The sequence below is a fragment of the Megalopta genalis genome, chromosome 7 (genome assembly GCF_051020955.1).
Source record: "Megalopta genalis isolate 19385.01 chromosome 7, iyMegGena1_principal, whole genome shotgun sequence".
NCBI classification, from domain to species: domain Eukaryota; kingdom Metazoa; phylum Arthropoda; class Insecta; order Hymenoptera; family Halictidae; genus Megalopta; species Megalopta genalis.
In genome coordinates this window covers 7973216-7990785 of record NC_135019.1, presented here as the reverse complement: position 1 = coordinate 7990785, position 17570 = coordinate 7973216, and the positions used below count along the sequence as shown (strand labels likewise).

At 40.7% G+C, this 17570-nt stretch overlaps 1 protein-coding gene and 1 long non-coding RNA gene across 4 annotated transcripts in view; one reads left to right on the top strand and one right to left on the bottom strand.

Moving 5' to 3' along the window:
- The window catches only part of LOC117229120 (lachesin), a 593951-nt gene that overhangs the window by 270475 nt on the left and 305906 nt on the right, over positions 1-17570 (bottom strand). The gene's annotated exons all lie outside the window — the stretch shown is intronic.
- Positions 6437-11826, top strand: LOC117229122 (uncharacterized). The gene is made up of 2 exons (XR_004492480.2): positions 6437-6890; positions 11456-11826. It is a non-coding gene; the product is annotated as an uncharacterized LOC117229122 (long non-coding RNA).

The following is a 17570-nucleotide window of genomic DNA, read 5'->3' as shown; positions in this document are numbered from 1 at the left end:
CAAACCAAATAGAACACGCTAATTAAAATTGTTTTTGGTATTCAGTAATATTTGAGTACAATCTTTCATGCTTTGCAAATTATTTAAAAATCTACCGATGGAATAACTTTATGTAGAATAATTTATGTAATTTTTTTAAAATAATAGAACAATTTTATAAATTCTATATCGTCGGTCTCCGGTTACTGACGCGGCGGTGGCTGCGTCAATTTTGACTCGGAGTATCTAAATCGTTCACGTAATTGTCCAATTTTCGGCAATGAAATTGAAATGAAATAAAATGAAATAAAATGAAATGAAATAAAATGAAATAAATGAAATAAAATGAAATGAAATAAAATGAAATAAAATGAAATAAATAACTATCAAAATAAATAAATAAAACAGAAAGGCTAACGAGTCCTGCCAGGAATATCACCAAAAATGATATTTTGAAAAATCGCCGAACGAAGCTCGGAATTTCATTACAAACACCGTCAACGGTACAGTCGTGAAAATGGACCGCCGTCCGAGGGTTAACCCCTTGACGTACAATGAGTTGGGGTCGTCATTCGTTTCACGTGCCTCTGTAGACTTTGACGAGTCTAACTCGTCAACAGCTGTTTTCGGCGGACGGCGTGCAGTCTATTATTAGATTACTCGGTTGCTCCACTCGTGCGTCGCTTCTGGTTTGTTTACAATGTTCAAGATGCCCCACCCTCCTCCCTTCTCGGCAGTGCCGATAACAAGGTTGCATTCGCGAGTCGGTAATACAAATTTCGAAATAAAACATTCTCTTTCTCAGCTTGCGCATAACCGATCGGTCGAGCCAAATTAACGCTAGAAAGACTGAAACTTAGTATAATATATACCTATATTGTCCAAAAGCAGTCGAAATGACTGCATTGTGAAAGAATAACTAATGTGTAAAGAAATTTGTTTAAAATCAATTTTTAATATTTTTTTATATTATTTACAGTTATATAACAGGTTATTAGTAAATATTAACAATAAGAAAAATTTAAGATACGAATAACAAGTACTACTTTAGCTTATTGAGCAACTGCAACTTATCTGGTATACGCCCAAATCGACAATTTATCATGTACTTGTATGTTTTCATGTAACGGTGATCGAAAAAAATGAAAAAAATGTTATTTCAATACAGAGCTGGTCATATAAGAAATTTACTCAATTCAATAATAAGAGTCATTTGATTATTTTAAATTTCCCAAGCAGTCGAAACGACTGCTTTTGGCCAATATAGGTATAACATATATATATATATATATATATATATATATATATATATATATACCAGAAATGAAGGAGGGGGGAGGTAACTACAATTATTAATAAACGCATTTATATGTTGTATAAAAAGTCACAAAATTCTAAGAAATTGTATCATTATATACGTAATTTTTTTTCTAATTGAAATTAAAGAGCGGTCAAAATGACTTCCTTGGGCGATCTAGTGTTAAATAGTATTTTTCGGACGCGTCAAATTCCATTTTATTTGTATGTCAAGGGGTTAACACTAAAGCTACCAAGCCGGTCAGAATGACCGGTTTTACATTTTGTATTTAAAAATTGCTGAAATTATAGAGACTTTTTCGTAGGAAATTATTAAATGAATTTCACAGTCCGAGTATTCGTAAAAATTATGGAAAGTCTAAATAGATTCGGTTTTATCGTTCTTACGGAGCAACAGAAATTCGTCGCTTTTAGTGCTCGGTAGGTTTAGTGTTAACACTATGCCGTCCGGTGGCACCACGCTGGTGCCATGCAAAAACTATCCGTTGTATGCCGGTGGTACCACTTTGGTGCCATTTTAACACGTCGACCGCCGCGTCGGTCACTTGTGGGTGACACTAATTTTTTACCAATTTTGAACATTCATTTTCATTGTAATATATTCGTACAAACTGAATTTGACCGGAATGTTTCGGATGCGAAAGAGTTCTAATCTCGTCCACTATGATAAATTTCAACCTTCTAGGTTCGGTTCAATTAATTAAATTGCTTCGACTTCGTGGGAATTTTTTAGCGGGCGATTGTCGGCGCTGAACGTGTTAAAAAACTGAAATAACATTTGAACTATATTTCTTAGGTGTTAAAAGGCAGCAAACTAACGATAGCATTGTGCTTATTTATCTAAGAATCAAGTACGAAAATTCTTGGATGACATATCTTAATTTTAGGAATTTATATTACCGCCATCTCCGACATTTTTTTTTTTTAATCTAAGATTTCCAAGCTATTATGCCGGCGTCGAACAAAAGAATCATATCTAAGATCTGCGGACGGCATAGTGTTAAGAACGCAGCGAGATCGACTCGCGCGACTCCTTCGAAAAGCGAAGTTCGGCCGAAGAAACGAGAAGCAGCGGTCGGCGCTGAACGTGTTAAAAAACTGAAATAACATTTGAACTATATTTCTTAGGTGTTAAAAGGCAGCAAACTAACTATAGCATTGTGCTTATTTATCTAAGAATCAAGTACGAAAATTCTTGGATGACATATCTTAATTTTAGGAATTTATATTACCGCCATCTCCGACATTTTTTTTTTAAATCTAAGATTTCCAAGCTATTATGCCGGCGTCGAACAAAAGAATCATATCTGAGATCTGCCGGCGACGCGAGATCGACTCGCGCGACTCGTTCGAAAAGCGAAGTTCGGCCGAAGAAACGGGAAGCAGCGGTCGGCGCGGTGTGCCGGCCGAAAATGAATTTGAAAACGGAGGTTCGCCGCTAATCCTGGCCGCGGGTCGTGCGTCTCTGCCATCGTTCGTCGCACTATCAAGTAGACCCTGTAAATCTAGCAAGGTCCCGGCAAGTTCTACGGTTAAGATCCGCGCGCCGGGCGTATTTACGACTAGCGGTTCCTGAAGATAGTCCCAGCTGATTCGAAACTTCGCTAGTCCGTAGTTACGTGAGAACCCGGCGGTCTACGGGGATCCCACGGTCCCATAGATCGAGTCTACCCGGGGCGGCGGTGGCCCCCAGAATTTCTATCGAAATAAATTCGTGGGACGCGATAATTCCCGAGTTTTGCCGCGGCAGGGCCTCGCAGAGCGCAACCCTTCCCGAAGAAGGTTTCTTTCGCGCGCGAACTTGGACCATTACCGGCACCTGCCTTTCACCCACGCCAGAGCCGGGAGAGCCGAACGGCGGCGCGGAATTCCTGTCGATAATTCTAACATCCGAGGTAATTTCGCGGCGCGACGGCCCAGAGATCGCTACGGTCCCCAGCCAGCGGGGCGGCGTGTCTACGAATCTATTTCGCCGGGCGAACACGTAACCACGTCCGAGCTGCTAGGGATTCCGTTGTACGTGACGCAGCCAACGACCTTCGGGCTCGTTCGCCATGATCAACCTTGTACAAGCCTTTCGCGCGCCGTTCTCCACGGCGTCCGCCAACGAGGGAACTGCCATTCGGCTAGCCACTTCGAAAATACGATTTCCGCGGCCCTTCGCTCCGCTACACGCTCGGCGCGTGACTCTTCCTTTCGTCTTCGGGGCTCCGATAGTTACGCGGAACATGCTACGCTCCTGGCTACTTAACGCTAAATATATAGAACGAATTCTAACGACGTTTAATAATGGGCTGGCTTTTGAAAAATGGCGAAGCCGAATTCGTTTGGACCTGTTGCTGTATTTGTATATATAACGCGCTTTTGAATTTTATTTTATTTTATTTGGTAAATATATTTAGTCAGAGATTCATTCGATCGTTTGCCACGAAAGACTAATTTCAACAATTTTAAAAGAATAACGTTTGGAAACCGTCATTTCGATCGGTACGGTAGGTTTATAGTGTTATATGCTATAGATATATTTATATAATATAATATAATATAATATAATAATTGTAATAATAATAATAATAATATATTATATTATATAATTTATAGTGTTATATGCTATAGATCATTTTAGGTCCAATCGGACCAGTAGGACCAATTAAGATCAGTACATTCATTTTAGGATCAATCATTTTAATCATTTTTTACATATAATGTAGATCAACGAAATAGCTAAATATCAATGCAAAAGTCAATCTGGGGCCTTTTAAAAAATTCCACTCGAGTGGCAACTCTCGGGAGAAACTAAAAATTGCTATACCACGTTCCAAAATAATTAGTATCAATAATTAGTAACAGCATCAGTATTAGCAAACAATATCGAAATTTCTTTTTATTTAAAGAGCGGTTAAAAGTATTTATTCGCGAATCATGTTATTACGAATTCAAATATCCTCGACTGCAGAGTGTTAATAACATATAATAATAACATACAATCCATGTTAACAACATATAATAATTTAACAACTGTGCTTCGACAATCTTCCACCAAGCAATGCAGTCACAAAGAAACTGCTACATTATGTACCTCCGTATCGCGATCGCAACAGAACGATCCGGTGAAACCGCTCGATCTCGAAAATGCACCGAGCACCGAAAAGTATCGCGTCTCTTTCACGTGAACCGCTGGAAAGTTATACCCCCGATAAAACAGTCCCCGTTGTTCCGTTTCGCGGTGACTCGACCGATGGCCGAAATCAGGATTCAGAACGAAGAGTCGGCGAATGTACCGTTCCTATCTCGAGAGAGAAAAAGAGAGAGAGAGAGAGAGAGAGAGAGAGAGAGAGAGGAGAGTCGTCCGCCGAATCGAGCGGAAGCGAAGAGAAGAGAATGTTGAAGGTCGAGGCGAGGTAACCGTCCGCGGTGTATTTTCCGAGCGAAGCCACGCGATTCGCAGAATTATCGGATTAATTCGCAGAAGTTGGATACGCGGGCCGAAGGAGCCGGATTGAATCGGGCCCGGGCAAAGGCGGTCGGTCGGTTTGCCGGCGGGGCGCGCCCGGGCCACGAGAATTAAATTCTTGAACCGGGTATTCCCCAAACAGTCCGGCAGAAAAACGTCCGGCTGCCAGGAATACCAATCAAGAACCGTGAGATCCGGACGATAGGTCGCGAAGTCGCATGGAAGCTGCCCGTTCCGGGTCCCGTCTGGAATCCCGAAAATAGGGAACAAGGGAGACCGAAGAAAATAGGACGATCCTGTGTATATTTGCTGCGGGAATCGGCGCGAAGAGAGAGAGAGAGAGAGAGAGAGAGAGAGAGAAAGAGAAGGAGAGAGAGTGAGAGAGCGAGAAAGGGAGAGAGAGAGAGAGAGAGTGAGAGAGGGAGAGAGAATGGGGAACGGTCTGCCGGGAAGACGGCGGCCGATGGGCGCGAACATTTGCCCGAAATATGGAGGGTGTGTAGGGACCAGCCGGTATTCCCATCCCAATTCAAGTAATGGAGTCTGAAACACATACACCGGCCCCCGGCGACCCTATAGCTCGCATTCCAAGGACCCCTTCATCCTCGGAGATGCGTTCTCCAAGCCGCGCCGGACATCTTGTCCCTCGAAATCCTCCGTGCAAACGTACCCTGTCCCGGGCACACTTAAACGGCGCGCCGCGGCGCTCGACGTCGGCCACTTCAATTTCTGCGGATATTTCGGTGTTCACGGGCGCGATCGCCGGCCGGGATCGTCGAATGTCTTCAAGAGGGCCGCATCGATCCCGAGCAGGAACGCCGGGATCGTTGCGCAAATTGCTGCCGAAACCAGACCGTACCTACGTACACGTGTACCAAGTCTGCTAACGATACAGCTCCACGGCCAATAAACGGAAGCTCCTTCGGGGCTTCGAAAAATTCGGAGACGCCACTTAACGGATTCCCGACCCCGCGGATATCTATGTGCATACGAATGTAAGGCTAAGCGACTTGGTTATTTAGCGATTTGGTTATTTAGCGACTCGCTTATCATAGCGACGTAAGTCACTATTGACATTTTTCTGATTCTGAGAAAGAAGTAGCTTCATTGTTTACTATCGTGTGCATTGTTCATTGACCAAAGTCTGTTGTTAACAGAATTTATGGTTAAGTTGGCTATTATGTAAGGCTAAGCGACTTGGTTATTTAGCGACTTGCTTATCATAGCGACTCGCTTATCATAGCGACGTAAGTCACATTTTTCTGATTCTGAGAAACATATAGTTTCATTGTTTACTGTCGCGTGCACTGTTCAGTGACCAAAGTTTGTTGTTAACAGGATTTACGGTTAAGTTGATTCGTGGTGACTTTATAATTTTATGACATCACTATGATTATATAACGATGATTCGTAGTTCAAATAACGAAAACAAAACTAAAAGAATGAAGAAAGTTTGTAACAGGCATGGGAGGTCTTCTTCATCGGTTTGCAAAAATGCAAAATTCAAAATGGAAAATTAGACACTGCTGATTTAAAGCGCCGCTTTTAACATATTTTCTGTGAACGTCGATAATTCTCAAATTCTTTAATTTGGCTATTATTGTACGATTGGAATATGCGACTTCGCACGGCGGTTTTCATTTCAACGTTTTTAACCCCTCGAGCCGGTAATTAAATTGACGAGAATTCAGTTATTTTTATTGCAATGCATTTGATCCTGTACGAAACGAAAAGGCTAATAATAATAATCATTTCCGTGTATTTTCGTGATAATTTTCGTGTTCCGAACGTGTACTAACGAAACGCGAAATATTCGTTGTACATGTTTCTATTGGATTCTATTTATATAATATGGCGTGTTCATGCATACACGTGACAGCCAATGCGGCGTCGTTGACGTACGCGTTCACGTCGAACCGGCATCAAAGGTTAAACTTGACACTTTACATTTTACACGTCGACGCTCGTTTCACTCGGATACCTTAAAAACGGGCGAACGCGGACCACATTTTTCGATCGGATATCATAGTTGACATCTTGCTACAGCAGATCTCTCAATAACCATCGAAACTTTTTCTCTACCGTTGTATTATAATTGCAATAATAATTTCGGACGATCGACAGCGCGAGAAGTTTTTTCGTAAGTAAAATTATAACATCTTAGATAACTAAGTTATGCTTCATTCGAGGCTCGGAATGTCCTTCTGGTCCTCTAAACGTCTACTCTTAGGCTGCTTTTGTCAAATTTGAAGCTGACATTCGGTCAAATTAATTCAAAAGAAACATTTTCAAAGATCGTCGAGAGAGTCAGACCGTCGCAGCTTTTTCTTTATCGTTGTGCTATAATTGCAATAACAATTTCGAACGATTTTATGGCATCGTTAGAAGTTCGTAAGCAAAATTATGACATCTTAGACAACTAAAATCTGTTTAATTCGAGGCTCGGAACGTCCTTCTGGTCCCCTGAATGTCTTTTCTTAGGCTGCCTTTTGTCAAATTTGAAGCTGACATTCGGTCAAATTCAAAAGAAACATTTTCAAAAATTGTCGAGAGGGTCAGACCATCGCAACTTTTTCTTTATCGTTGTGCTATAATTGCAATAACAATTTCGGACGATTTTATGGCATCGTGAGAAGTTCGTAAGCAAAATTATGACATCTTAGACAACTAAGTTATGCTTCATTCGAGGCTCGGAACGTCCTTCTGGTCCTCTGAACGTCTGCTCTTAGACTGCCTTTTGTCAAATTTGAAGCTGACATTTGGTCAAATTAATTTAAAAGAAACATTTTCAAAGATCGTCGAGAGGGTCAGACCGTCGCAACTTTTTCTCTACTGTTGTATTATAATTGCAATAACAATTTCAGACGATTTTACGACAGCGCGAGAAGTTCGAAAGCAAAATTATGACATCTTAGACAACTAAGTTATGCTTCATTCGAAGCTCAGAACGTCCTTCTGGTCCTCTGAACGTCTGCTCTTAGGGTGCTTTTGTCAAATTTGAAGCTGACATTCGGTCGAATTAATTCAAAAGAAACATTTTCAAAGATTGTCGAGAGAGTCAGACCGTCGCAACTTTTTCTCTATCGTTGTGCTATAATTGCAATAACAATTTCGGACGATTTTATGGCATCGTGAGAAGTTCGTAAGCAAAATTATGACATCTTAGACAACTAAGTTTGCTTTATTCGAGGCTCGGAACGTCCTTCTCATCCTCTGAACGTCTGCTCTTAGGCTGCTTTTGTCAAATTTGAAGCTGACATTCGGTCAAATTAACTCAAACGAAACATTTTCAAAGATCGTCGAGAGAGTCAGACCGTCGTAACTTTTTCTCTACCGTTGTACTATAACTGCAAAAACAATTTCGGACGATTTTACAATAGCGCGAAAAGTTCAAAGCAAAATTATGACATCTTAAACGACTAAGTTCTGCTTCATTCGAAGCTCAGAACGTCCTTCTGGTCCTCCGAATATCTTCGGAATTTTCAAATTTTAAGGTCACTCGTTTGAAACGAATTCAAAGGAAACATTTTCAAAAGACAAAGATCGTCGAGAGGGCCAGACCGTCGCTTATCGAGCATGGCTGAATAATCGTCGGCGATGTCGAAACGATACGAAAGCAATCAGTGGTACAATCCACGCAACGTTTGAGGTCCGAGAGTATCCATTATCAGCGTCATCAAAGTTTGTCAATCGAGGAGCGTGTAACGAGCAGAGATTGCAAAAGCATCGGCAACAGGCGTGTCCCGATTCTCGACGGCGGCGGAATTACAGCCGGGTCGAGGCGTGTGGGCGGGCGGCAGCGTTAAAACCGATTCCCACTCTTTCGAGAACGATGGAGATTTCGGGGTCGCGTTCGATCGGGTCGCGGGGCCAACCGAGCGCCCCCGGGCCGACATTAAAACCAATTAATACGCGGATCGTTTTCATTACGATTCCATCGGGTCCGCGTTCGATGTCATTGTTATCTAGAAACGGCCGGGATGCTATCTGCACGCTGCATTACGCGCTGCCTCCTATCTTCCCTGCGCCCTCGCGCAGCGCTCCTCAACCTCCTCACTCCACCCACGCGTTTGTTTGCGATACACAAACGTTTACAATAGAACCTTTTGAGATCCTGACAAGCTCGAGCGCTGGCTCATTGTGCAGAAACTCTCGCATCGTTCGCTGCATCGCCGCGGAAAACATTCCCGACGAATTTATAATATTATCCAATTAGCTATTTCGACGAGTATACTCGACGGAGCGCGTAACGTTGTCGTTTCTTCGCGACGCGTATATACTCGTCGGAAACAGCTGCGCCGGTTGACGCGTCGATCGCCGCGTTCAATTACCGACGATGTACGATTTAAGAAATGATATTCTTCTGTTACTAAATTTCGAACAATTTCGGGATCGTAAAAGAACGTGCCTGGACATATCGTTGCGAGAGAAAAGAAATTTAAACGAGTGTTATTAACCGGTTAAGCGTGTTATATCCGTCACGGAGATGCGGCAGAATGTTGTGTCACGACGATTATATCCGTCGTTCGTAAAATTTTGTTGCAATTTGATATTTAAATTGTGATTCCGGCGAAAACTGAATTATGTTCGTAAGTTTTAGTATGTTTGAAATATGTTTAGAGGTCGAGACGAAGTGAAACAAACGAATGAATGTTATAAATAATTTGTGTTGGATTCATCGCTTGATCGTTCGATTCATCGCCCGTCATCGCTTGATTATCGCGACACACACTGGTGGGCGCTTTGCAAAGAGATCGCCACAGTTAACTGGTTGAAACACGGTACTCGCAGGTTTCACGGAATTTTGTAACGCGGGCTAAATGGAGGAAGGTAGACCAAACAAGTTTGACGCTTAACGCGTTGAGCATATATTTTATACATTTTTCATACATTTTATGGAAGTGTTGTATTTAAACGAAATGCGTAGAAAATCGAACATGTACGGTATAATTAGAGCTAGCTGACTAAGTTGACACAAAGAGGTCCGTTTCGAACATCCTCTTTCACACTAGATTTAACGGGACCCGTCAAAATGGCGGGTCACTAATTGTTTAATTTACGATTATAGGGTGTCCCAACATTATTGAAGGGTGTTAATTATATTATATTATATTTTATTATATTATATTATATTATATTATATTATATTATATTATATTATATTATATTATATTATATTATATTATATTATATTATATTATATTATATTATATTATATTATATTATATTATATTATATTATATTATATTATATTATATTATATTATATTCTATTCTATTCTATTCTATTCTATTCTATTCTATTCTATTCTATTCTATTCTATTCTATTCTATTCTATTCTATTCTATTCTATTCTATTCTATTCTATTCTATTCTATTCTATTATAATAATATAATTAATAATATAATAATAACATTAATATAAATGTTATATAATATAATTAATTATATTAATTATATTATATAACACCCCATTATAGGGTGTTCAAACTTTGTCAGTGTATTCTATGGCACGAAGTAAGAAAAAAATGTCACGTAAACATAGGTCATATAGAGCTTCATTAAGAAGTTATGACAAAAATTCAGAATAGGAATAGTAATCAACTTGCTGTTACTGCGAGCATTGGCTTGAATAGATCAGCACATGCCGTGTGTTTATGTAAGCTGTGTTTATTAATACATTTCGAAATGTGTATTAATAACCGTTGTTGACAGTACATGATTGACATCGATCGAAGATTTTTTTTATTTTTTATTTTCTTTTTAATTGATTACTATTCCTATTCTGAATTTTTGTTATAACTTCTTAATAAAGCTCTATATGACCTATGTTTACATAACATTTTCTTCATACTTTGTGCCATAGAATATACTGACGAAGTTTGAACATTAAAAGCTGGGATACCTTGTATATCGTAAAGATACATTGATGAGTTATTTATTCAATTTATATGCTACTCACACGGCAAATGTGGCAATAACGCTTGTTAGAAATCAGTATAAATGTCAGTAAATTGTCACTTTCATAAACTAATATAAAACAGCTATTTTTCGTGCTCCGTAAATCCAGTATTTACAGAACTGCCGAAAATTGACCGATCAGGCGACGATTTAATTAGTCCGAGCTTTGATCGAATTAAGATTGGAAAGAGCTAAGTGGCGCGATATCAAATCAATTTTGAACATTCTTACATTCTGCGGATCCCAATGAAATTAAAAAGACGACAGATCAGCGTATTAATTAATTTCCCAAATAATTCCGTCACCCGCGTGCAACTGACACAGCGATCGAAGCGTTCAAAAAAGTCTTATTATTACTGTTATCAACTGATGTAAGACAGCTGTTTTTTGTGCTGCGTAAATCTAGCGTTAAATTGCTGCGACTTTAGAAAAACGATTCGCTCGAGCATCGTTAATCAAATTCAAGATAGAAAGATTCGGCTATTCCATTTTCTGTCAAACACTTTCGTTTTCATTCTCTTCTATCGAAATTTGGAAGATCGTCGGACGGATTGAGAACCGCTGCGCTAGCTGGGCCGCCTGCGCGCGAGAGCGCAATTTAAGTGGATATTGCGCGGAGACTTAGGGCGCAAATGAAATCGCGCTCGGAATCGTCCCGAGAACGTGTACAGGTGTGCGTCCGTGTGACGGCACACCTGCAGCCTCGCCGGACTGAAGGGAACGGTTCCCATTTCTACGTTTCAGGTCCTTCGGGGTCTCGGGTTTAAGGAAGGCGGGGTATATCGGCTCGCAGGAGCACAGAGAAAGAAACCAAGATGCCGGGGAACGGAATCGATTTGCTCGTCAAACTCTCTGCTTTCGAACCCGCTACTGAAACGATGGAGAACGCGAACGTATATTCTCGGTGGCGAACTATCGTCTCGACGTTCACGAAAACCGTTCGACGGAAGCTTTCCCCTTCCAGGGATTTTACTTCGAACTAATTCAGCGAGCCACCGGCGTTCTCATTCGTTGTATCGCCGTTTACCCCCTCCACGGTGTTCATGAAATATTATCCGAACGAATGGACCGCGGATTTTTATGGAAAATAAACAGTTTCTGCGTTTGTTACGAAAGCAGGAGTGGCTTAGGAATCTCCTTCTTGTTTAAATAATCGTCGCTAGTTGGCAGTTCAACAATTTTACATTCGTAGTCTTAAATTATTTGAATTTGATTACTATATATATATAGTAGACTAAATTATAAAATTAATGGATTAAATCATAATTATAGTAGACTAAATTATATAATTTTATTATTTTTATATTTTTATTATAATATAATTATATTATATTTTATAAAAGAGTTTTATTTAAACAAAATCTGACGAAAATCGAACATTTTTTTACTTAATTGCACTCCACGCACTTCGTTTCGAAGAGACGGCAACAGCTAACTGATCAATATAAATAAATATAATACACAGTTGCTCACAAAATTGAGCGCAAATTCAAAACGCAATAACTTCTTTAAAACTGGCAGTGACTTGAATTTTTCTTCCACAATAGCGGGACTAGTCTACTAGACGGTGATCAAAAAATGCTTTTTTTTAAATTTCACTACTACTTGGAATGACAAGAAAGGAACTAAAAAAAGCTCCCGTTTCTAACTTTTTTTTTATCCAAGCCTATAACGGAAATTTAAAAAATGCCTCTCGAAGATCTGGATAAAAAGAGCTTTTCATCCTTTTCGTAAACCCAAGTAATATCAAAATTAAAAAGAGGCATTTTTGTCATCGTTTAGTAGATCAGCCCCTATCATAAAAAAAAGATTCAAGTCACTCAGTCCAGTCTTAAAAAAGTTATCGCGTTCTACAAGGTGTCCACTCAATTTTGTAACTAACTGTACGTCAATCCAAAGCCAAATAACATAACCTTATTATCATATGAAAAGATAAAATAATTAATACAAAGACAAAAATAAACCGCTCGTACAATTTCGAGTATTCCGTCTTCAAAAAAGAAAAGAAAAAAAATGATATTCCTCGTTCCAAGAGGTACAACACACGTGCGCAGAAAATCAATACGAAACAGTCTCCTGACCTCGCGGAGAAAAAAATGTCCTAACGAAGACCCGATGAGCGACAGGTCCTGCGGACCGAAATATCCCCTCGACAGTGCTCCGGAGTGTCATCCCGCAGGGGGGGGGGGGGTTAATTCGCGCACATAATAATTCGCGGGGGTGAGCGGCGGTGGGACATCCCGGTTCGCTCGGAAGATAAATATGGAGCCGAAATTGGACAGCAGGTGTGAGAGTACGCGGCAGACCGAGGACGCGTCTGCAGCCGTGCTCAGACAGACAGTCAGACAGCCATCGAGACAGAGGGGCAGACAAAAAGACGGACAGACAGAGTCAGACGGAGACAGACCGACAGACAGACAGACAGACAGACGTCAATGGAAGAACCATCTGGCTCTCGAGTCGACGTGGCTGCCTTCTTGGTCGTGTACGGCGCACGTACACACGTCCGAACGGATGCATGGACACGAGGAAAAGGGTCTTTGTCAGCGTGGGCCAGGCTCGCGTCGCGCCGCGCCGCGCCGAGGAGCGTGTAACAGCTGGCCTGAATGGATGGAAGGCGCTTCGATAGGCCCGACGACGTTATCGCGACGGAAAGAGGGAAGTCGTCCCTCCCGCGGAGGATTCATTGGAATTACAGGGGAGAATGGAGCCGCGGGAGTGTAAAGATTGAATCCCGAAATGCCGTAGACTTTCCGGAATTATAAGCCCGGCCTCTGTGGAGCGCGGATCGGATCTTAAGGGGGGGCGGGAGGGAGCCCCGTGCCTCGAGCTCCGGGGAAAATATTGTGCTTCCTATTGGAAACATTTCCTCGTCTCGTTCTCCACCCGTCCACCCTCCCATCACCCACCCCCCTTAACGTCTCATAGCCCGCGCGGCGGCGCATAATCGTCTGCGAAATTCCGTAAATAACACCGCTGGTCTTGCGCGGGGATGATATTGCGAATCATCCCCGTCGTCGCGAGGCTCTTCCTCCGAGATTGGATCCCGTTCAATGGACTTCCAGTTTGCTGCGAACACTGCGAACTTGCGAACACCGTGCTCCTGTTTGCGCGTACGACGCGTCGCGCGCGGGCTAGGAATTATTCGCGCGCTTAAAAGATACGTAACCTTTGACGGTTCTCTCGGGCAAGTGCCGAGAGGTCAGTCGTGGTTCTCTTAGCAGAAGGCATTCCTGCCTTGCTCGCTCCATGGATAGATTCTTTTGGGGATGAAATAATGTTCACGGACGAGTCACGTAGGTTTATGTTTTTCTATTCGGACTTTCTAGGACGGGCCGCGTAGATTTACGTTTTTCTATTTTGACTTTCTAGGACGGGCCGCGTAGATTTACGTTTTTTGCATTCTGAGTTTCTAGAACGGGACTTTCTACACGTAGATTCAGGTTCTTGCTTGAATTTTTATTAATACTTTATTAATCCATCATTCATATTTTATTAACCCTTTGCGCTGGAGTGGTGACTCCGAGGCACCATGAAAATTGTTGTACCACGTTCCAAGATCATTTTTGTAATAAAAAGAATGGTTAAAAAAAGAATTGTTATATATATAAAGAATATATTATATGTATAATTAATTTATAATTATTATATTAAGTATTATATAATTATATGTATAAAGAATTGTTAAAAGTCTAACTGTTGTATGAGTCACAAGACCCGATTTCATATGCGTAAAATGCACTTTGTCATTAAAATGAAAATACCATAAATCGGGAAAGTTAATTTAAATTTACAGTTAATATGGCTTCGAGTACAAAGGGTTAATACTAGACGAGTAAATAAATAACTTTGTATCAAAAATTTAATTCAATAAAACTGTAACGTTTCAAAGCTGTACATACATATTTATCCAATTCCTTTAAAAAGTGCCCGGAAACCGAGAAAGACAGACGAAAAACAAGCCGTCTGTTAAATGTTAAAATAACGGAATCCGATAGTCGGGTCACCTGGCATGTTTAAACGGGTGATTTATACTTAAACTAATTGTGATGTCTAAATTTTGATTAGTCACACACATTTTTGTATTACATTTCAGTACGAAAAAAAGGCCGAATGAAATGATAATACTCAATGGACCAGTTAGCCGTTAGATTGAAAAGTCTAACAATTTCAAACCATAAACGCTATATGGAATTGAATGCATGAAAACGTGGATTATAAATTTATATGTTATAGCATTCATGTCTGTTTGCGTCACAATGAGAATGACTGCTACACAGCATTCGCTTCCGCGAACGTGTTAACACTAAACGAACCTCTGCAGATCAAATAGACCGGTTCCATATTTTTTATTTTATGATCATCGAAATTGGAAAGCTATTCATTAAAATTTATCCCGTTGGTTTTGTCTATTTCTGAATAATAAAATTTAATGTGACATATTCGATAAAAGCAACGCTAATTATAATCGTTAATTAAAGTTACATAAAGCGGCGCGTGGGGTGCGCGACACCCCAGGAGACTTGTAAATTCTCTCCAAAATTGTCCTTCGGCTTCTAAACAAAAATAAACAATTTTGGAAGAATTTACTGCATTATTTTTACAAGTCACTTTATGTAACTTTAATTGACGGTTATAGTTGTCGCGGCTCGTTTTTATAGACTCCGATTGTCAACAACTGTAAGAACGAGCCGCGAGGCTCGAATAATCGTATCTTCTCTTCCCAAATTGTCCATTTTCGTTTCCAAGCTGAGGGACAATTGCAGAGAATTTACTGTACCGCGAACAAAACCGTGACTTTTTGGCATTTTTAATTAACCTTTTAATTAGCTTTTAATTGAGCTTTCAAGCTAAATTCAGAATATTGACTGTTAGGTGACACCGCTTAACATTTCTCTAAAATATAAAGGAACGTCAATTATAAAACAAATTGCTGGAGTGTCGAACACTCCACGCGCGACCGTTCCAGGATCAAAAATAAGCTATCGCCAACATACGCGTTAGCAGCTATCGCCCGATCACGTTTCCGTTTCGTCGGCGGTTCCCTTTTTCGGGTATCAAGTTTTCCAGGGGACACGACTTAGCCGGAACGGTTGATACATGCACCGGATCGTGACTCCGGTCCGCGTCGCGTCGCAACAGACTGGAACCCGCAAGGAAATTGGGACGCCATAGCCCATTGTCTGGCTGTAGGAGCACCCCATCTACTTTCAAGCTCCGTTGCTCTTCGACAACCGAGATTGCGGGCAGCTGTTTGCTCGTCGACCGTCGATGGACGGAACGGAACCAGCCATTTAAGATATGCAAAAAGAGTTGCGGGCCAGCTCCGTCGCGACGGATTTCCATCGCCCACTGAAATCTCATCCGGCTCGGTTAATTAGCCCGGTCGCTGGATTATGTTTCAATTAAAAGTCGCCAGGCGAAACTCGGGTCGCGCGGCATCCGAAGAAAGTCAAACCGTCCTGATTAATATTTCAATTAATCTCCAGTTGCGGCTCGAAACTTGCCGCGCGCTAGCGATCGTTTTCCAATCGATACCTCGAGAACCCCGATTGATATACAGGCTGCGAATTCAACGTTTAATTATTTCGCAAGCTGCGCCCGAATCGTTCTAATTTATATTTATTTATAAACGGGACAAATCCGTTAGTGTTAGCGCGGCGATCGCGATAAGTTTGATATTTGATTTTAAAATTTAACGATAGCGAAAGCAGTGGGATCGATCGCGGCACAGTAGACAATCGCTAAAGTCGTAATTCTTGATCGCTACATTCGTAATTCTTCGATTATTTATTCATTCGTATGATTATCTAGATAAAAAGTCACTCGAACGATTGCCTATCTCTCGCTGAACACGCTTTAATCGCGGAGAAAATGAACGTTGCTTCCTCGAATATCGCAAATTCGTCAGCTTTTACGGGATCGTAAAGTCTCGCATATTTCACTTCGATATTAATATTATTTCAAAACGTCGAAATTGGAAGAATCTTTCTGTACACTTTAACGGCCGGAGTCACGTGCACGCGACTTCGCGAAAGGATTTATATTTTAAAGGCTGTAACGTGCGAGGAAATCTTAGTGCTCGTGGAGCATAGAAGTTTACATCCGTAAGAAGCCGGGGACAATTTGTAAGTCCACCCGGAACATTAAAAAGAAAAGTGACGTCAGCGACAACTGTTTTAACTCTTAGCACTCCAAACTATTTTGGACGTTGGCTACCAGCTACTCGGCGCCACTTTTCGGCAGAAACGGGCATTTACAGATCCTCGTATTATTTAGTACGGTTTTGGAACTAACTAACATATTATAATGATATTGGACTTATATGAATTGGCTGAAATCGAGAAATTTGCAAAAAAATCAATATCTTATTTTTTATAATTTTGTTATTGTTTGTTTTATAATTTTGTTTTGTTGCTGTAATCGCTATCTATGCGAACTCTTTCTCTCGTCGCCTTGTTGCTTGGACGATATCACTAGTACTGCTATCAAAACGATAGACTAACTGTAGAAGAAAACCTTCTACAGTTAGTCTTTCTAACATATCTGTGTAAACGTCTATCTGGAGCTCATCTTCGCTACTACTTGTGTCATGAGACTCATTCGTGTTTGAACGTTTTGCCATTGTTCTAATAAAATATATGAATAAATACATAGGTTGAAAATTTCTAATTGTTATTACTAACTCACAAGATAATATTTACCAAAAGAACTTTTACCAAACAATTTATTTACCAAGAGAAGAATCACTTTTCCGATTTTCTCATTCGTTAGATCTATCTGTACCGCTCGACGCTTCAAATCAGACTGAGTTCAGCTTTGAAAATCTTTTCCTCCAGATTTTATGATTATAAATCTC